Below are 12991 nucleotides of genomic sequence, written 5' to 3'. Positions count from 1 at the left end.
GTCTAGCTCTCAGAACGCCCTTAAAATACAAATTGTCTGATGCCCTGAATAAAGATGGCTATTGCATGACACTTTAGTTACCTCACTTTTAGGCTCCACTCTCCTAGGTTCCCGCCACCAACTACAGGAGTAGCATAGACCAGGTTGACCTTGAACTTGCGGAGATCCAAGAGCCTCAGCCTCCCAAGTGTTGGTACTAAAGGTTGTGTGCCATCACCCCTGGCCCCAGGACTTTAAAAAATGAAGACTGTAGATTTAAATGAGTGTGAGATGGCAAGTATTTTCTTGGGTACTCCTCTCCTCTCTCCTTGAGAAGGTGTACTGTGGCCCACGCTGGCCTTTAGGCTCCTTATGTAGTCAAGGGTAACCATGAACTTAGGCTCACATCTCTGACTCTGGAGTTCTGGGATGAGAGGTCACCAAGGCCTGCAGGTGATTTATTTTATTTTTCGAGATAGAGTCACATATAGGCTAGACTGACCTTTAATTTTCTTCATATCCAAGCCTTAAACCCCTGGCTTCCCTTTTGCTTCCTGACCTTGAATATCATATTAGACTTTATGGTACAGGGGATGGACCCGGGACGGTGTGCATGCTAAGCAAACATGTATCCAACTGTACATCCCTCGTATTCTATGGAAAGGTGACTCAGCCTGGGGATGTGGGAGGGTGCTACCCTGACACAATGGGACACTGGTTTCTATCTTAGGAGATGATTGCATTCAACAATAGCTGTTATTATACAGTCCGGCAGTAATAAAATTGTGTGTGTGTGTATACAAATACATATATTTTATTGTTAGTAGTGTTTTTGTTTCTGGTTTTTGTTTGTTTGTTTTCCAGACAGGATTGATCCATATGCCTCTGGCTGTTCTGGAACTTGCTCTATACTGCCTCTGCCTCTTGAATGCTGGGATTATAGATGTTTGCCATTGCCATCTGGCTTAAAATGGTATGTATTTAATTATGTCTACTTAAGGCTGATGTGTATGATAAAATCATCACCATGGTATCATTCAACTAAAACATTGTTTTTCATTGGATTTTATTTAGCATGTGTGTGTTCATGGATGTGCACTTTTGCATGTACATGCATCAGTTAAGAGGACCTTTGCAGGAGATCTCAGCAGGTAACTCACTGAGCCCCCCCCCACTGGCCCCATGTTTTATTTTGTTACATGTAGTATTCATACATGCATATAATATGTTTGTATCACCTTTCCAATTTCTCTCTTCCCCCCAACAAAACAGTCACCATTTTTCTTTCCTAACTTCGTATGTTCCTTTCTTTATGTCTGTGTTTGTTACTGCTTAATTTTATTTTGAGACCGGCTCTCACTGTATAGCTCTGGCTTGTCTGTTGTTTTCAGTAAAGCTCAGACTGGCCTGAAACTTGGGATTGCTCCGCCCTGCCTCCATTTCCTGATTACTGGAATTATAGATATGTGTCAGCATTTTTGGTTTCTCCCTTTCTTTCTCTCTTGGGCCTGGAACTTACAGAATTCAGGCCCTGCACATCCACACCCAGCCCCAAAGGAGATGCTTGAAGAGAAAGTGGAATGGAGATACACTCAGAATGTAACCCTGAGGAGGAGATGGCCAGTTGATGTGCATGAAAATGGTATTGGGGGAAAAGCAGGCGTGGTGGGTCTGACCCACCATTCCTTTGCTTAGGAGTGGCCAGAGTTAAAGGATATCTTGGGCTGATCTCTGAGTTTGAGTTGGCCTGATCCACAAGAGTGAGTTTCAAGACAGCCCTGGCTGTTAAACAGAGAAACCCTGTTCCAAAAAACAAAACAGAAAAAAACTAGAAGAAAAGCTCATCTTGGGTTGTATAGTGAATTCAAAGCTAGCTTGGGCTACATAAGACCCTGTCCAAACAAAATAACAAAATAGGCTGGAGGAATGGCTCAGTGTGATTACACAGTCCTTCAGAGTTCTGGTCACTCTTGCAGAGGACATGGGTTCAGTTCCCAGCACCCACATGGTAGCTCACAACCACCCATAACTCCAGTTCTACAGGATCTGATCTCTATTTCTGACCTCCATGGGCATCAGGCAAACATGGTGTACATACATACATGCCTACAAAAGACTCATATGTAAACTTGATTAATCTTTTATTTATTTTTAATTGTCTTTTGGGCAGCCAGGCGGTGGTGGTGCATACCTTTACTCCCAGCACTCAGGAGGCAGAGGCAGGTGGATCTTTGTGAGTTTGAGGCCAGCCTGGTCTACAAGACCTAGTTCCAGCAGGACAGGCTCCAAAGCTGCAGAGAAACCTTGTCTCGAAAAACCAAAAAAAATTAAAAATTGTCTTTTGGGCATTGGTGCATGCATAGCTAGGTGAGGGTGTTAGATCACTGACATCACAGACAGATGTGAGCTGCCATGTTGGTGCTGGGAATTGAACCCAGGTACTCTGGAAGAGCAGTCAAGTGTTCTTAAGTGCTGAGCCTTCTTCGTAGCACCAGAAGCAGATTAATCTTTTAAAAATTAAACCGGGCCAGGCAGTGGTGGCGCACGCCTTTAATCCCAGCACTCGGGAGGCAGAGACAGGCAGATCTTTGTGAGTTCGAGACCAGCCTGGTCTACAAGAACTAGTTCCAGGACAGGCTCCAAAGCCACAGAGAAACCCTGTCTTGAAAAAACCTAAATAAATAAATAAATAAATATTAAAACGATGGGCTGGAGAGAGATTTGTGACTCGTGGTCATCTGTAACTTCAGTTCTGGAGGATTGCGTGTCTTCTTTTTTTTTTAAATTTATGTATTTATTGTGTATACAATATTCTGTCTATATGTATGCCTGAAGGCCAAAAGAGGCCACCAGATGGTTGTGAGTCACCATGTGGTTGCTGGGAATTGAACTCAGGACCTTTGGAAGAGCAGGCAATGCTCTTAACCACTGAGCCATCTCTCTAGCCCTGCATGTCTTCTTTGGTCCTCTGTGGACACCAGACACACATGTGGTGCATATTCATACATTCAGGTAACATATTGACTCAAATAAAAGAAATAATAAAAGTTAAAAGCAAAAAAAAAAAAAAAGAAAATTCTTGGGTCGGACCAGTGGTGGTACAGGCCTTTAATCCCAGTATTTGGGAGGCAGGAGCAGGTGAATCTCTATGAGTTCGAAGACAGCCTTATCTACAGAGCTAGTTCCAGGACAAGTTCCAAAGCTACAAATCTAAACAGAGAAGCCCTGTCTTGATAAATAAAACAACAACAACAAAACAAAAACCAAACCAAAAAAAGAAGAAAGAAAGAAAGAAAGAAAGAAAGAAAGAAAGAAAGAAAGAAAGAGAGAAAGAAAGAAAGAAAGAAAGAGAGAAAGAAAGAAAGAAAAATTTTTGGAGCAATACAGTTGAAGATTGTTAATCAATTTTTGAGGCAACCCTGACAGTCCTGGAACTCGCTCTGTAGACTAAGCTGGCCTTGAACTCAGAAATCCATTTGCCTCATCTCTTGGGTGTTGGTATTAGACCTGAGGAAGAGTCTACCACCATGCCTGGCCAAAGTTGCAGTTTGTTCCATTTATTTCCGTGTTGGTGTGGTAAGTGGCTATCACCTGTACAAGGCTATGTATACCAAGGTGTGTGTGTGTGCGCGCGCGCGCGCGCGCGCGCGCGCAAAGTTCCAAGGACATCTCTCAGGAGTTGGCTCTCTTCTGCCATGTGGATTCTGGAGAGGAGATTCAAGTAGTCAGGCTAGGCAGCAAGAATCTTTCCCTGCTGAGACATATCCTCAGACCCCAAAGTTCAAGTTTACATGGACAGCAGGAACAAGCAAAGGCAGACAGTCTTGGTAGTCATGGAAGATTATTAGATAGAAGTCCGGAGCTAGCTCAGTGATGACGTGATTGCTAAGCCTGCACGAGGTATTAGGTTCAACCCCTAGTTCATGCAGACAAACGGACAAACATACAGACGAACAAACAAGCAAACAAAACTGGGAAGGATGAATAGGAGAGAAGAAACTAACGAGAGAGGGCATTAAGGAGACCAGAAAGACAAAAAAAGAGTTGTTTGGTTTTTCAAGACAGGGTTTCTCAGTAGCAATGGAGTCTGTCTTGGAACTCGCTCTGTAGACCAGGCTGGCCTCGAAGTCACAGAGATCTGCCTGCCTCTGCCTCCCAGGTGCTAGGATTAAAGGCATGTGCCCCACTGCCCAGCAAGAGTTATTATTCATTACTGGGTTAAGAACTGCTTAAGTAGGCTGAACGCAGTAGTGTATGTCTTTAATCCCGCAGAGCACTCAGGAGGCAGAAGCAGGGGGATCTCTGAGTTTGTGGCCATCTTGGTCTATGCAGAGAGTTCCAAGTCAGCCAGAACTATGCAGTGAGACCTTGTCTCAGGGAAACAAGAGGAAAGAACTGCTCAGGTCCTGGAAACTGACTCGAGGGCTCAAGTTAATAAGCACTCATTTACACAGGCAGCCTGGGAAGGAACTTACTTGGCAGAGAGCTTGCCTGTGCGAAAAAGGGAGAAACTTCAAACAAGAATTTACCAACATTGAGGAAGAGAGGGGAAAAATGAGCAAGAAACCGGTTTTATTGTCTTTTCGGGAGTTAAGGATTGTTGTATCGTTGTGAGCCACCAGGAAGGTGCTGGAAACAGTAGGTCCTTTGAAGGTCAAGAAGTGCTCTAAACTGCTGGTCTATCTCTTCTGCTTTTACACTGAAGTCTCATGTGTGTTCCTATTCAGTAAATGTTGCCTTGTGTCTTAGTATTATTTTATTTTATGTTTTTTCGAGACAGTTTCTCTGTAGCTTTGGTGCCAGTCCTAGAACTAGCTCTTGTAGATCAGGCTGCCTTCAAACTCACAGAGATCCGCCTGCCTCTGCCTCCCAAGTGCTGGGATTAAAGGTGCGTGCCACCACTGCTGGGCATGGGTTAGTATTCTTGTTGGGTTGAAACATCTGGGCACGTCTCCTAGACTAGCCTTAAACTCCCTCTCCAGCTAGGGACGATCCTGAATCTCCACTCTTCCTGCTTCTGTCTTTTTTTTTTTTTAATTTTTTAATGATTTATTTCACTTTATTTTATGTGCACTGGTGTGAAGGTGTCAGATCTTGTGGAACTGCATTTTCAGACAGCTGTGAGCTGCCATGTGGATGCTGGCACACATTGAACTCAGGTCCTCTGGAAGAGCAGTCAGTGCTCTTAATTACTGAGCCATCTCTCCAGCCCCCCTGCTTCGGTCTTCTGAAATATTCAAAACACAGGCATGCACCTCCAAGACTGGTTATTTTACTTATTTAATTAACAAAAAAAATTCATAATGATGATGTGGGGGTCAGGGTGGGACCCAGAGAAAAAGTAGGTTCTCTCTCAGTCAGGAGTAGGTTCTGGGAATCGAACTCAGATTATCAGGCTTGGCAGCAGGCGACTTTACCCGCTGAATCTTATTGATTCAGGTTTGAGAAAAGGGTTTGCTTTCTATACGAGGCTGACTTTAAATTGACTGCAATTCTCTGTTGACCTTCTACCTGCTTTGGTTAGAGGTGTGAGCTTCTCCATCTCCCTGCCTTATGGTGAACTGAGGACCTGTTGAGTGCCAGACAAGCCCTGAACTACATGTTTACAGCCCTATATTCCTTTGTGTTTCTCTCTCTCTCTCTCTCTCTCTCTCTCTCTCTCTCTCTCTCTCTTTCTCTCTTTTATTTTGTAGGCTTGGCTGGCTCAAAACTTTCTGTGCTATAGATATAGAGATATTCCTGTTTCTGTCTCTCAAATGCCTGGATTAAAAGCAGGTACATCCGGCATGGCATATATACCTCTATTTAAGGCTAGGTATCTTGCTGACTTTGGAACAATCTAAAGAAAATCGGCATGGACGCTGTGCAAGGATCCATGAAGTGTTCATAGTTTGCTCTTCCCCATCCTAACGGTCAGGGAAACTAAGGTCTCAGGTAACCCACGCTGGCCTTGAACTTGCTACCTAGTAAAGGTCAGAACTTGAAGCCAGACAAGCATAGCCTCGAACTTGCTACCCAGTCAAGGCTAGAACTTGAGAGGTGCCCGACAAGCACCCGACTGAGTCCCATCTCACTCACTCTTCTCACCTCTCACGAGTTTGGAGCCTGCATGAGAAAATGTTTCTAGGATTGTACCTGCATGATTTAGTGTCAAATATAAGGGTCTTTGTTCCAGACCCTATCACAGGGGTCCCCAAAACTGCAGGGGTTTCCTGAGTAAAGGGAGGTTCTTTAGTTATTCCAACAATGGCCTTAATGGAGTTTATGTTAAAGAAGAACTTCAGGGTGGGGCATCCATAGCCCAAGGGAAGGGATAGTTTGCAACGGAGCAGACAGATTACTGGATTTGAACCTTTCTATCAACTTCCGGTGGGGGTGGGGTGGGGTGGAGGAGCATGGCAGCTTCCTGAGGCCTCACACTTCCAGAGCCACTCTGCATGTGGTCCTCCTGCTGAGGGTCTTCATCCTCCCTGCTGTAAGTAAAGCCTGGGACTTCCTAGCAGATTTCTAGTGGGTGATGGGCAAGAACCCCTATTTTTGCCTTTCAGAAGCAAGTGAAACAAATTAGAATATGGCAATGAAAAATTGTGTTTCAGGCGTGTGTGTGTGTGTGTGTGTGTGTTGTGTAGCTGTCAAGGTGGCTCCTGTGAAGCCCGATTACTCAGTCCCTGAATCACATTTGCCTTGACCTGCAAACACAAGGTAGGAGCAGTGCCTTGGTAACACGTACTTTTATTCCAGCATTCAGGAGGCAGAGACAGGGTGGTCTATGAGTTGGGAAGCCAGACAGAGAGTTCAGGCCTGTACTGAGTGAGTTCAGGACAGCCAGGGCTACACAGAGAAAGGTATTCTCAAACAACAAAAACCAAACTAAAACCGAGATGCAAAGGGCCTTTGCCTAGTGAGCCACCTCACTGGCCCAAATTGTGGCATAAGAGATGTGAGCTGGGCGGTGGTGGTACACGCCTTTAATCCCAGCACTCGGGAGGCAGAGGCAGGCAGATCTTTGTGAATTCCAGGCCAGCCCGGTCTACAAGAGCTAGTTCCTGGACAGGCTCCAAAGCTACAGAGAAACCCTGTCTCGAAAAACAGCGTGGCTCAAGATGTAATCCCAAGAAGGAGGAAGCTGTGCATGCAAGACTTCTGCAAATTCCAGACCAGTTGGAGTAGGTAGGTAGTTTTGCGGGAGCCTGGGATACAGAGTGAAGCCATCTTGAGAAAATCAACCGACATGGCTGTTGAGATGGTTAAAAAAAAAAAGAAAAAAAAAACAAAACAAAAAAAAAATAAAACCAAGGGCACTTGTTTGTCAAACCTGGTGACCTGAATTCCATCACTGAGAGCCATGGGGTGGAGTTAGAGAACCAACCTCCATGCAGGTGCAATAGCAGCTCATGAGCTTTCATCTTCCATCCACCAAGTAAGTAAACCAATGTAGACTCTTGCCTGAGTGTGAAGAGGCTTGTCACCTTGTTGACTTTGGGGTTTTTATGAGAGAGGACTTCTCTAGCTTGGGGGCCTGTCCTGGAACTCCTGTAGAGGAGGCTGATCTCGCCTCTGCCTCCTGAGTGCTGTGGTTAAAGGCGTGTACAACAACCACTCACCTCCCCCTCCAATCCCCACGAAAGTCTATGTAAGGGTGCCAAATCCTCTGGGTGTTAGACAGTTGTGAGCTGTCATGTGGGTGTTGGGAATTGAACACAGGTCCTCTGGAAGAGCAACCAGTGCTTCCCCCCAACCCAGACAGGGTTTCTCTCACTTTGGAGCCTGTCCTGGAATTAGCTCTTGTAGACCAGACTGGCCTTGAACTCACAGAGGTCCGCCTGCCTCTGCTTCCCGAGTGCAGGGATTAGAGGCATGCTGCACCAGGCTACAACCAGTGCTCTTAATCGCGGAGCCATCCCTCCAGTCCCCCAGTGTAGAAAAATTTTTTCAAATGTAAAAATTTTTAGAAAGCATGATTTACGACTGGGGAAGTGGCTTAGTGCAAGAAAACTTGCCTAACATGCCAACCATGCTGGAAACTGGAAAAGAGAAAAAAAAAAAAAACCCACAGGCAAACTGAACAATGCAAGTAAGATAGGAATTACTTAAAAGTAACAGTGTAGCAAGTGGGGTAGCTGGATCAATGAGAGCAAGGCCAGCTTGGTCTCGGAGAGTTCAGGCCAGCCAGTACTACACAGTGAGACCCTGTCCCAACAAAACAACCCCCAAAACAAAATGCAAAAACTTGTGCTAGGGATGCTATGCATTTGACAGATTGTCCCCTAGTTCCTAAAGCCAGGGGTGGCAAGACAATGTCTATAACAATTTTGGGGAGAGCAGGGATGGATCAAATAACATTTCATGCCTTCCAATTACGATTAGATTCCGAGTTGTTTTTTTTAACCTCGAGTTTAATTTCTACTTCAACTAGGTAGATGGCTAGACATGGTATCACTTAGCCTTATAATTAACAGTGATATTAATAGTATAAATGCCAGACATTTGTGCATGCCTTTAATTCTAGTACTTTAGTTAGTCCCAGCACTTGAATTTAGATGTAGAGAGGTGGTAGTCTCTTCAGGCCAATCTATATAATGAGTTTCAGGTCAGCCATGTTTGCATAATGTAATCTTTTCTCAAATTATGGGGAGAACATAGGAAATATCACTTAGTTTTTCTCTCTCTCCCTCTCTTTCTCTTTTGGTTTGTCGAGACAGGGTTTCTCTGTAGTTTTAGATCCTGTCCTGGAACTAGCTCTTATAGACCAGGCTGGCCTTGAACTCAGATCCGCCTGCCTCTGCCTCCCAAGTGCTGGGATTAAAGACGTGGGCCCCCACCTCCCGGCAGTTTTTTATTTTTTGAGAGAAGGTCTTTAGTTGTACATTTTGATTATTTTTAACTACTGGTCCCTTGTGTCTCTGTACTTTGTACCTAGTCTCAATTTTGTATTTGCTACTGGGGGAAGTTTGTGTGGGCATTGGTTCTCTAGACCAGGTAGGTGCTAATACTTTCATGCTTGGCCAAAAGCACCCTTAACCTGGCCATCTCAAAGGCCAACCTATGAAGTCTTACCATACCGAAGCTGGCTTGGAGATCTGCCTGGGATTAAAAGTGTGTTTATCCTTACCTGTCAATTTTAAGCCAGGTATGGTGTCAGATCCCCCCCCAGCACCTCAGTCCTGGCTGTCCTGGAACTGTAGATCAGGTTGGTCTCACAAAGGTATACCTGCCTCTGTCTCCCAAGTGCAGGGATTAAAGGCCTATGCCAACGTCGGTGGAACAAGGAGAGTCTGATCAAGGTAAAGTTCAAGGCTAGCCAAAATATCAGGTTCATTTAAAAAAAGAAATTAAGGAAACAACTAATCTGAGCAGTCTGGGAGGCAGAGGCAGAGTTTGAGGCCATCTTGGTCTACAGAGTTCCAGAAGAGGCAGGACTGTTCATAGAGAAACTGAGTCTTTAAAAACCAAAATTGGGCTGAAGAGATGACTCAGAGGTTAAGAACATTGACTGCTCTTCCAGAGATCCTGAGTTCAATTCCCAGCAACCACATGGTGGCTCATAGCCATCTACAATGAGATCTGGTGCCTTCTCCTGTATTGCAGGCATGAATCCTGTAGACACAATAAATAAATAAATAAATCTAAAATAAAATTAAAATGAAAACCAAAATAAAGCTGGGCAGTGGTGCATGCTTTTTACCCCAGCCCTCGAGGCTAGTCTGGTCTACAGAGCTAGTTAGATACAGCTAAGGAGAAAACCTGTCTCTAAAAACAAACAAACAAACAAACAAACAAAAGAGTGGTGGGTGCCTTTAATCTCTGAGGCAGGTGGATTTCTGAGGCCAGCCTGGTCCACAAGAGCTAGTTCCAGGACAGGCTCCAAAGCTACAGAAACCCCCGTGTTGAAAACCAAAAAATAAAAAACAAACAAAACAAAACAAAGAACCAACTCCCCCTCCCCCCAAAAAATTAACTTTAATTATTTGATTAGGGTAGGGTGTAATTTTGACAGCTTTGGAATACTCAGAAGAAAAAAAACCAGTCTAGGTACATTTATAAAGTGTTCATGCCAACTTAAAGCAGGTGTGGGATGGAGGACGTGGGCCAAGGAGATTTTCTCCCTTCTACCTGACTGGAATCAGTGATCTTGGAATCACTGGTCTTAGGAATGCCTTTGGAAAAAGTGGCTCCTGTGTCACACTGGGATATGAGTAGTTAACTCAGTTTGGGTGGCCAAGCCTAAGCAGTTCCACATGGCCGAAATTTCCCTGACGGCACCTTCATATTTCCCGTCCCACAAAGTGATTTTTGATCACGATTAAAGTTCATGGTCAAATTACTAATAAGAATGATGTGGCAGACATCAAGTCAAGGTTTCTCATCCGTTTTCTCTTTGGAGTTAAGGTTTGTTTGACGCCCTTTGGGCCCAGTTAAGGCTCCAGGATGCTACCTCACCTGGATGATCCTTCTGGCTTCTAAAAACATGCATTTTAGAGACCCCCCCCCTTTTTTTTTTACTCCAGAGGGTCCCATCAGGAAAGAGGTGAGGACCAGGAGATTTCAACACTCTCCTTTGACCTAAGAAAAGGGGGAGGGAGTGTGGACGGGATTTTGGGAAAGGGGAGGGAGTGACGAACCGAAGGAGGAAGGGTCGAGAGGAGTCCAGCTCCGGTTTGGAAAAATCCAGCTCGCGTTTTGCTTCTCGCTCAGCGGTGCAGGGTCCAGCCAAAGCTGAGCCCCGGCTACACTCCTTGAGGTCTGTCCTGGGGAGACACCGCTACTCTTGGGGGCTGACCTGGCCGGGAAGAGCCGTGCATTCCACTCCTAGCACCACTTTGTGCACGCTGCAACTGGAGTTTCAACTCCGGGGTCTGCACTCGCCTCTGGACACCCTCTCCCCTTCTTAGTCATGCACCTCTACCTGCCTCTCCACCGCGGACATTGGGGGAGCAGCTGCCCACCCCGGGTGTTTGGGCCCTGACCGAGCCAGATGGTAAGTGTTCATCCTAGGCCCGCAATCCCCGGCACACGCCGGAGCCCTAGACTCCGAAGTTGTGCGGACGGAGACCAACTGGAAAGTTTGCCCAAGGGCTAGTGCAGGCTGGGAGCAGGGGAGACCCGCGCTGTCCTAGGATCCAGAGGCCGCCTAGGGTGAGCTGGGGCGGCCGCAGAGGGCGTGGGTGCGGGGAGAGGGCGCTAAAACTCTGGCGGGACTGGAGTTTGGGGGGCGGACCTCTTCCAGGCTGGGACTCCGCATCCATTGATGCCGGGTGATGACTCGTGGGCCAGCTCCTCGCCGCGACCTCCTACCCCGGGCCGCTCCGGGTGTTTTGTGGCGGGTAGCTAACAATGCTCCCGGCGGGGGACCTTACAGCGCTCCCCAGAAGCTTAGCCGCGGTTCCAGCGGGTTCTCATGGGGATTCCCCCCCAGTCTCGGGATTAGCCAGAAATCGTGTAGAGGAAGCGCAACTGTGGCCTCCGGGAGGTCCCCGAACTGGTGTTCTCAGAGCCAGGCACTTTGAGAAAGTCCGGGTGTCTCAGCTCGCGGGGAGGCGAGAGTTTTCCCAAGTAGGGACGAGTAGGAGCTGTCGCGTGCAGAAGTGTCCCGCGTTCGAGATCGTTCCCCTTCCGCGGGGGGCGGCGGTGGGAAACACTGGGGATTGGGGATTGGGGACTGTGCAGGGGCGCCACTGTGGGAGTGCTAGGGACCACAAGGTTCGGGGGAGGTTGGCGGGGAGACGGGAGGGTGAGAAGCAAGTACTGGGGAGGGAGGGTGTAATGGCAGGGAGTGAGTGCCAAAGACAGGTCCGTGTTGCACGTGAGAGCTTCGGGTCCTGCCCCCTGGGCTGTAGGACCACCGCCTACTCCGCGGAGTAGGGTAGAAAATCTCCGATTCCCCTGAGTGGTGCTCACGCCTTTGATCTCAGCACTTGAGAGGGAAGGCAAGCGGATGCCCCTGAATTTCAGGCCAGCCTGGTGTATGAGTTCTAGGCAAACCTGGGCTATATAGTAGACCCAGTTTCAAACAAACGATAAGGCAGTTCTTGAGAACTGGGAGGCCATTTCTGACCCAGTAAAAGTTAAATGTGTCTCTGAGAAGACAGATAATGCTGGAATAAGGATTCCCATCACTGGAATAAAACCCCACCACCACCCACCCACCCTAGCGCTCCCAACCGTTCTATCCAAGTGAACCAACTAACCTTAAGCTTCTCGTTATAGCCCCCTGGAGGCTTTAAGTTAGTTACATTTCTTCAATTCCCTGATGACAGGTTAGTAAAGAAATGTTTGCAGCTGAGCGCTCACCCGATGGATGGGGGGCGCTGGAGAGCAGCCCTCACCCCACAATGGCTTTAGTTTCTTTAGGGCCAAAACAAAAGGATGCCTAACCCGATAGAGAGCAAGAATTATAGCTAATTAAGCGGCCTCATAAAGTTTAATGTTGGTAGATCAGCCAATATTATTTAATTAAAACAAACTCAGATACAGATTATGGTGTCGGTTTTAAAGAATTTATTCGAGAGACAGTTTTACTCTACTCCAGGCTGGCTTGAACCTCACTGGCAGAAGCTGGCCTCGAACCTGTGACTTTAGCCTCTTGACTCATCCACCTGGTGTCTCTGTCTTGGCGTTTAGATAGGATTTCAGCCTGCTGCTGCCCCTCCACCTCAACCTCCCAGTGATATAGCTGCCTCACTTATCCTTCTCGCGACTGCAGGTTTTCCCCAATTAAAGGTTTTTAATTAGGGTCTTATTTTCTGTCTTAATTATAATTTCAATTTTAATACATTTGGAGGAATAGGATACAGTCTTTTCAGACTAGTGCTTCAAATTTTAATGAGTGAACTATTGCTCTCAGGCCTGCTTCCCCAGAAGGGGTGGGTCAGAGGTTTGGAGACAACCTCTTTTCCCTTTGTCTCCCTTCCTTCTGCAATCTTCCTTATCTAGTTTGTTTGCCCTCCCCCACCTCTTGGACACATCCTTCCTGTCTCCTTCATTTCTTCTCGCTTGTCTTTTTTTTTTTTTT

This window comes from Myodes glareolus, chromosome 18, assembly GCF_982192425.1.
Source record: "Myodes glareolus chromosome 18, mMyoGla1.1, whole genome shotgun sequence".
NCBI lineage: Eukaryota > Metazoa > Chordata > Mammalia > Rodentia > Cricetidae > Myodes > Myodes glareolus.
This window is presented reverse-complemented; position numbering follows the sequence as displayed.